The sequence below is a fragment of the Macaca nemestrina genome, chromosome 4, assembly GCF_043159975.1.
Source record: "Macaca nemestrina isolate mMacNem1 chromosome 4, mMacNem.hap1, whole genome shotgun sequence".
NCBI classification, from domain to species: Eukaryota; Metazoa; Chordata; class Mammalia; order Primates; family Cercopithecidae; genus Macaca; species Macaca nemestrina.
In genome coordinates, this window is record NC_092128.1 from 100,935,954 (window position 1) to 100,944,932 (window position 8,979).

The following is an 8,979-nucleotide window of genomic DNA, read 5'->3' on the forward strand; positions in this document are numbered from 1 at the left end:
ATCACGAGGTCAGGAGATCGAGAGACGATCCCGGCTAACACGGTGAAACCCCGTCTCTACTAAAAAAAAATACAAAAAACTAGCCGGGCGAGGTGGCGGGCGCCTGTAGTCCCAGCTACTCGGGAGGCTGAGGCAGGAGAATGGCGTAAACCCGGGAGGCGGAGCTTGCAGTGAGCTGAGATCCGGCCACTGCACTCCAGCCTGGGTGACAGAACAAGACTCCGTCTCAAAAAAAAAAAAAAAAAAAAAAAAAAAAAAGAAAACTTGCAGAAACAAAATAATGGATTTTTTAAAGTGAAGACACTTGTCTGCTGTTTCTGTGTCCTTGCTGAGCCAAAAAAAAAAAAACATGTTAAAGCACAGAGCCCACCCAAGACAGGGTGTTTGCAGGAGACCCTACCAACAGGAATCGGATAACAAGGAGCTAAAGGTAAGGAGGAGTCAGAGCTGAACCAGTGCCCTCTTCCCAGCAGTTATAATGAACTGTGGCTACCTTGGTGCTCTTGGAGCAGGGAGGAAAAGAAATAGAAAATACAATTTCCCTGGAAGGCCTGTGCATATCTGCTTTCCTGAAGATTAGCTTCTCAACTATACATAGCTGATTGGGCCAAGGATTCTCAAAATCTGAATTTGGCAGAAGCACAGCAAGATCTCTCTGGAAGAGGGCTCATCTCAAACGTCAGGAGACTCCTGTTAAATACTTATTCAAGAATAATGTGTGGCAAGCAATAAAGATTACAAGTTATGCAAGCAACTTGAATATAAATGAGTAGAAAATCACAGAAGCCCAGCTTCTTCCACTTAGCATAATCATTTGAGTTGTCCATGTTGTCATGTGTATCAGCAGCTTGGTCCTTTTAATTGCTGAGTGGCAATCCATAGTTTACTCATCCATTTACTAGTGGAAGATTTGTGTTGGTTCCAGTTTTTAGTGACAGCGGTTAAGCTGCTGTTAACATTCACCTAGAAGAAGTTTTTGTTTTGTTTTGTTTTGTTTTTGAGACGGAGTCTCGCTCTGTCACCAGGCTGGAGTGCAGTGGCCCGATCTCGGCTCACTGCAACCTCCACCTCCCAGGTTCAAGTGATTCTTCTGCCTCAGCCTCCCAAGTAGCTGGGATTACAGGTGCGTGCCACCACGCCCAGCTAATTTTTGTATTTTTAATAGAGACTAGGTTTCACCATGTTGGTGAAGGCCAGGATGGTCTCAATCTCGTGACCTCGTGAGCTGCCTGCCTCAGCCTCCCAAAGTGCTGGGATTACAATAGGCGTGAGCCACTACGTCCGGCCTCACCTAGAAGTTTTTATGTGAATCAAAGATTTTGTTTCTCTTGAGTTCCTAGGAATGGGATTGCTAGTTATATGATAAATATGTATATTTACTTAGTAGGAAATTGCCAAACAGGTTTTCAAAGTGGTGGTGCCATTTTGCATTCCCACCAACAATGTATGAAAATTCCAGGTGATTGACATCCTCACCAGAATTTGGTATTGTCTGCGGTTTTGATGTTTTTGCTATTTTGTTGTTTTGACATGGCTATACGGTGCATTTCATTGTGTTTTTCATTTTTATTCTCCCAGTGCATATGATGATGTGTATTTTTTCATATTCTCCTTTGCTATAGATATATTTTCTTTAGGAAGTGTCTGTTCAACCCTTTGGCACATTTTTCAAAAACTGGATTTTGTTTTCTTACTGAAACTTGAGAATTCTTTATATATTCTTGATACAAATCCTTTATCAAAAATATGGTTTTGGCCAAGTGTGGTGGCTCATGCTTGTAATCCCAGCACTTTGGGAGGCCGAGGTGGGCAAATCACTTGAGCCCAGGAGTTCAAGACAAGCCTGGCCAGCGTGGTGAAACCCCATCTCTACAAAAGATACAAAAAATTAGCCAGGTGTGGTGGCACACGCCTTTTAGTCCCAGCTACCTGGGAGGTTGAGACTGTAGTGAGCCATGATTGTGCTGCTGTACTTCAGCCTGGGAGATAGAGTGAGACCCTGTCTTTATATATATATATGTGTATTTATATATATAAATATAAACCTATATATGACATACGTATATATATGACTTGGAAATATTTTCTATTTTCTATTTTCTCCCAGTCTGTGGCTTGTTTTGTTTTCTTAGCAATGTCTTTTGAAGAGCAGACATTTAAAATTTTGATGGAAGTTCAATTTATTGGGTTTTTTTATTTTTAGAATTGTGCTTTTGGTGTCAAATCTAAGAAATCTTTGGCAAACCCAAAGTTACAAAGATCTGTTTTCTGGAAGAGAGGTGAGCAAACTTTTTTTGTAAAGGGCCAAACAGAAAATATTTTAGGCTTTACAGGTCATAGTCTCTGTTGTAGGATGAAAGCAGCCATAAAATACATAAATGAATAGTTGTTCAGTAAAACTTTATTTACAAAAACAGATAAAGATTTGGCCCATGAGCCTTAGTTTGCTAACTCCTGTTCTAGAAGATTTAGGTATTACAGTTAGGGTATGATCCATTTCTAGTTAATTTTTTAATGTGGTGCAAGCAATGGGTGGAGAGTTTTGTTTTGGGTATGTATATATACTTATTCTAGAATTACTTGTTTAAAAGACTACTCTTCACTGTATTATCTTTACAGCTTGTTTTAAATCAGTTATTCATGTGTGTGGATTTATTTCTGAATTTTCTGCATCTGTGTCTGCCCCTTCTTTATGACTATACTGTCTTGATTATTGTGGCTTTGTAGTAAGTTTCGAAATTGGGTAGTGTGAGTCCTCCAGCTTTTTTTTTTTTCCTCAAATGTTTTAGTTTTTATAGCTCCTTTGCCCCTCCATATAAATTTTGGAATCAGCCTGTTAATTACTACCAGACTTCCTACTGGGATTTTGATTGGGATTGCATTTAACCTATAGATCAATTTTGACATCTTAACAATATTGAGTCCTGTTGCCAGTGAATACAGTATATCTCACCATTTATTTCAGTTGTTGTTTTTTGGGGGTTTGTTGTTGTTGTTGTTGTTTTGAGACAGAGTCTCGCTCTGTCGCCCAGGCTGGAGTGCGATGGTAAGACCTTGGCTCACTGCAACATCCGCCTCCTGGGTTCAAGTGATTCTCCTGCCTCAGCCTCCTGAGTAGCTGGGATTACAGACATGTGCCACCACACCCAGATAATTTTTGTATTTTTAGTCGAGACAGGGTTTCACCATGTTGGTCAGGCTGGTCTCGAACTCCTGACCTCGTGATCCACCCGCCTCAGCTTCCCAAAGTGCTGAGATTACAGGTGTGAGCCACCACGCCCAGCCTATTTCAGTATTTTAAAGTTTCTTTCATCGGTGTTTTATGGTTTTCAATATACGGATCTTTTACGTAATTCGATAGGTTTATACTTGAGTATTCGTAATTTTTAGTGCTATTGTAAATAATACTGTTTTAAAGTTTTTAATATTCAGTTCACTGCTATTATATGAAAATAAATGATTTTTGTATATTTCCTTTTGTATCCTGTGATCTTCCTAAACTCACTTGTTCTAGTAGCTTTTTTTTAAAGTAGATTCTCTGAAATTTTCTGCATAGACAATTATGTTATCCACAGATAGAAACCGTTTATTCCTTTCTAATCTCTTTACCTTTTATTTTCTTATTTTCTCTTTTTATTGTTTGCTCCTCCTTCCCTTCATGTGTCACTTTCCGCATCTGTCCCTTCTCTCCCCTTCCCTCTCTCACTTCTCCCTTATTACATTAGCAAATATGAATAGATCTCACTACTAACAGCCGAGAACCTTGCTTGTTCTTGAACTTAAAGGGAAAGCATTCAGTCTTTTGCTAAGAGGATTTGTTATGACTGGATATTGAATTTTGGCTAATGTTTTTTTTCCCCCATCAGATGAAATGATCATATGATTTTTCTTTTTCTAATCAGCTGATAGGATGACTTCCTTGATTAATTTTTGAATGTTGACCCAACTTTTTATGTATTTATGGATTCAATTTGCTAACATTTTGTTGAAGATTTTTTACATTTATGTCTGTGAAGGACATGGTCTGTTGTTTTCTTGCAGTATCTTTGGTTTTGGTGTCAGGGTAATGGAGGGCTCATTAAGAAAGTTGGGAAGTGTTCTCTCCTCTTTCATTTTCTGAAAGAGTTTGTGTAGAATGCTATAAAGTTTCCTCTATAATCTGTTGTACTGCTTTAGCTGCATCTCTCAAATTTAGATTTGTTAGTTGAAAAGAAGACATGTAGGAATGTGGGGTCATCTGTATTGGGAGTGTAAATGGTATGGTTTCGGTCTGTGACCCCACCCAAATCTCACCTTGAATTGTAATAATCCCCACATGTCGTGAGAGGGACCCGGTGGGAGGTAATTCATTCATGGGGGCAAGTCTTTCCCGTGCTATTCTCGTGTTAGTGAATAAGTCTCATGAGATCTGATTGTTTTATAAAGTGGAGTTCTCCTGTACATGCCCTCTTGCCTGCTGCCATGTAAAATGTGACTTTGCTTCTCCTTGCCTTCTGCCATTGATTGTGAGGCCTCCCCAACCATTTGGAGCTGTGAATCCATTAAGCCTCTTTCCTTTATAAATTACCCAGTCTTGGGTATGTCTTTATTAGCAGTGTGAGAACAGATTAATACAGTAACATACATCACAATAGATATGAGCCAACTACTTGTGCCTTGAGGTGGGCAGATTTCCTGAGTGAATGTAAACAGTTCTTGCAAATCAGACTGAAGAATCTGAAAAGAACCATCTGACCATGACCAGAAGGCTAGCCCCAGTATTTGTTTCCACTCATAGTAAGCTGTGCTAAAATGTTTTCAGCAGAAGTATTTTGTTGACTTTGGGTTCGGTTCCAAGTTTTAAAAGTCTGAAGGTTGGGGCTAACAAACATGAGGAAGCTTAGAATGTGGGAAGGGACCTGTACAAGAAAATCAACCGTCTAAGTTATTTAAAGTAACAGCTGTTAATTTTTATCAGTGAGGTCAGGTCGTAGATAAAAACAGTCCAATGCCTGTAATCCCAACACTTCGGGAGGCCGAGGCAGGCAGATAACCTTAGGTCAGAGTTCGAGACCAGCCTGGGCAACATGGAGAAACCCCATCTCTACCAAAAATATAAAAATCAGCTGGGCGTGGTGGCACGCACCTGTAATCCCAGCTACTCGGGAGGCTGAGGCAGGAGAATCACTTGAACCTGGAGGCGAAGGTTGCAGTGAGCCGAGATCATGCTAGTGCACTCCAGCCTGGGTGACAGAGCAAGACTCTGTCTCAAAAAAAAAAAAAAAAAAAAAAAAAAAAAAAAATCCAGCCATAATTGATTTAGATTTATAGAGCAGGAGCTACAGACCGAGAAGAACAAACGAGAATTTGCCTTTTTTACATGGCGTAGAAGGATCATGGGAGAATGAAATTATAACAGTGTGAACATGTAAACATAATCTGCGAAGCCTTTGGGTGCTTGCTAGGGGCACCACAGTACAATAACATAAGGTAATCTATAGATTCAATGCCATCCCCATTAAGCTACCAATGACTTTCTTCACAGAATTGGAAAAAACTGCTTTAAAGTTCATATGGAACCAAAAAAGACCCCGCATTGCCAAGACAATCCTAAGTCAAAAGAACAAAGCTGGAGGCATCACGCTACCTGACTTTATACTGCAAGGCTACAGTAACCAAAACAGCATGGTACTTGTACCAAAACAGAGATATAGACCAATGGAACAGAACAGAGCCCTCAGAAATAATACCACACATCTACAGCCATCTGATCTTTGACAGACCTGACAAAAACAAGAAATAGGGAAAGGATTCCCTATTTAATAAATGGTGCTGGGAAAATTGGCTAGCCTTAAGTAGAAAGCTGAAACTGGATCCTTTCCTTACTCCTTATATGAAAATTAGTTCAAGATGGATTAGAGACTTAAATGTTAGACCTAAAACCATAAAAACCCTAGAAGAAAACCTAGGTAGTACCATTCAGGACATAGACATGGGCAAGGACTTCATGTCTAAAACACCAAAAGCAATGGCAACAAAAGCCATAATTGACAAATGGGATCTAATTAAAGAGTTTCTGCACAGCAAAAGAAACTACCATCAGAGTGAACAGGCAACCTACAGAATGGGAGAAAATCTTTGCAATCTACTCATCTGACAAAGAGCTAATATCCAGAACCTACAAAGAACTCAAACAAATTTACGAGAAAAAAACAACCCCATCAAAAAGTGGGCAAAGGATATGAATAGACATTTCTCAAAAGAAGACATGCACACAGCCAACAGGCACATGAAAAAATGCTCGTCGTCACTGGCCATCAGAGAAATGCAAATCAAAACCACAATGAGATACCATCTCACACCAGTTAGAATGGCAATCATTAAAAAGATAGGAAACAACAGGTGCTGGAGAGGATGTGGAGAAATAGGAACACTTTTACACTGTTGGTGGGATTGTAAACTGGTTCAACCATTGTAGAAAACAGTATGGCGATTCCTCAAGGATCTAGAACTAGAAATACCATATGACCCAGCCATCCCATTACTGGGTATATACCCGAAGGATTATAAATCATGCTGCTATAAAGACACATGCACACGTATGTTTATTGCGGCACTATTCACAATAGCAAAGACTTGGAATCAACCCAAATGTCCATCAGTGACAGACTGGATTAAGAAAATGTGGCACATATACACCATAGAATACTACGCAGCCATAAAAAAGGATGAGTTCATGTCCTTTGTAGGGACATGGATGCAGCTGGAAACCATCATTCTCAGCAAATTTATCACAAGAACAGAAAACCAAACACTGCATGTTCTCACTCATAGGTGGGAATTGAACAATGAGATCACTTGGACTCTGGAAGGGGAACATCACACACCAGGGCCTATTATGGGGAGGGGGAAGAGGGGAGGGATGGCATTGAGAGTTACACATGATGCAAATGACGAATTGATGGGTGCTGATGAGTTGATGGGTGCAGCACACCAACATGGCACAAGTATACATATGTAACCTACACGTTGTGCACATGTACCCTAGAACTTAAAGTATAGTAATAATAAAAAAATATATATTTAAAGTAAGGAAATGTTTAAAAGTATATATAAAAAAAGGATTAGCAGTAAGATGGGAAAAATAAAGAAAAACAGCTATCAGAAAATTATTCTTGTTCTTCTGTGTCGGGTAGACACCGTCTACTTTGTGTCACCATCTCGTCAATCTGAGGGTCTTGGGTTATAACAGCCTTCATCTGCTCATCTCCTCCCAGAGGATTAAGACTCAAGAGCTTAAGATCTCCTGAAAAGGTCCATTTCATCAAGACTCAAAGGGGTTTTTATTTTCTGATATTAAATGACTTTAAAATTTCTCATGTGATTTCTCAGATTTTATTATTCTATGTTTAGACAACTAAAAAGACCTTTTTCTTTTTTTTTTTTTACTTTTTTTTTTTTTTTTTTTGAGACAGAGTCTCGCTCTGTCGCCCAGGCTGGAGTGCAGTGGCGCGATCTCGGCTCACTGCAAGCTCCACCTCCCGGGTTCACGCCATTCTCCTGCCTCAGCCTCCTGAGTAGCTGGGACTACAGGCGCCCACAACCGCGCCCGGCTAATTTTCTTTGTATTTTTAGTAGAGACGGGGTTTCACCGTGGTCTCGATCTCCTGACCTTGTGATCCGTCCGCCTCGGCCTCCCAAAGTGCTGGGATTACAGGCGTGAGCCACCGCGCCCGGCAAAGAGCTTTTTCATAAGTTTTAAGGCAATTAAAATTTGCAAATACCAAAAAAATTAATTATTTCTTAGCTTCCTCCTCATCCCACCCCCCGCCCTGTGTGTAAAAAATGGCTTCTGGTATGTTCATTGATTTTCACAGAAAAGTCTGAGAAGTGTGTTATGATTATTTTCAAAAAAAAAAAAAAGTCTTAGAAAAGTTGAGGTTAACTGAATAGAGCAGTAATAGTTGAGGAACCATTTTCATACATGCCATCACACCCAAGGGTATCAAGAGGCAAATCTCAGGGTTGCCTTGTGGCCATTCTAGGATACCTGAAGAACATTTAGTTGTAAACCACACATTGGCAATTTTATTATTCTCAAGTTAGAAAAGGCAGAATAAGAGTTAACAAGCAGACAAAATATGAATGTAAGATGTACTAACTGTAAAAAAATTTTATAATATCATGAACACATAGCAACAGTAAGAATGATGGTGATAAGAAATTTAATTTTTTTCAAAAAAGAACTTTATGTTAAAATTATTGAAGAGTGTGCTAGAGATTTCATACTTTTATTTTTGAAAAGAAACTCTCTGGAGATAGAATGAGATTGGTCATTTTACAGGAAGAGAATCCTAATTTGAATTTGACTCTTTTTTTCTATCATCCAAATAATGATTTGCTCTGAAGGATTTTTCTTCCATTAATGTACCTTCCTAAATATTTGTTTAATGTAATATGTAAATAATGTAATACATTTGAAGTTGTAATTCAACTTTAAAATACAATTACCTTTATGAACATATTAAGTAAAATAATATATATTACTGAATTTACCATCTTAATCAAATTAAGTTTCTCTAATAAACAGATAAGCCACATTTGTTATCCCATATGTATGAAGTGTATTATTTTATAACTATCTTATAATAATAATAATGTTACTATCTTAACTGTTTTGTCAGTTACTACCTCAATGAAAATAACTCATTTCCTCTAAACACAGAGAACTGGAATACATACACCAAAAACTGTCTAATTTTTTTCTCCATTAGTATATATTTTATATCTTTTATAAATCTTAAGACAGTAAAAATAATATTATCCAAAGGCATTTGCACTTAGTTTCTCTTTATTCATCCTATAATTATAATGTATAAAAATAGGGGACAAGTATAAAACCAGGTTTCATGACCAGTTTTGTATATTTTTCTTACTTAGAAATTGTCGAAGTATCTAAATATTGTTTATTAACTCTTTAATATTAATCTAAATTTGTAA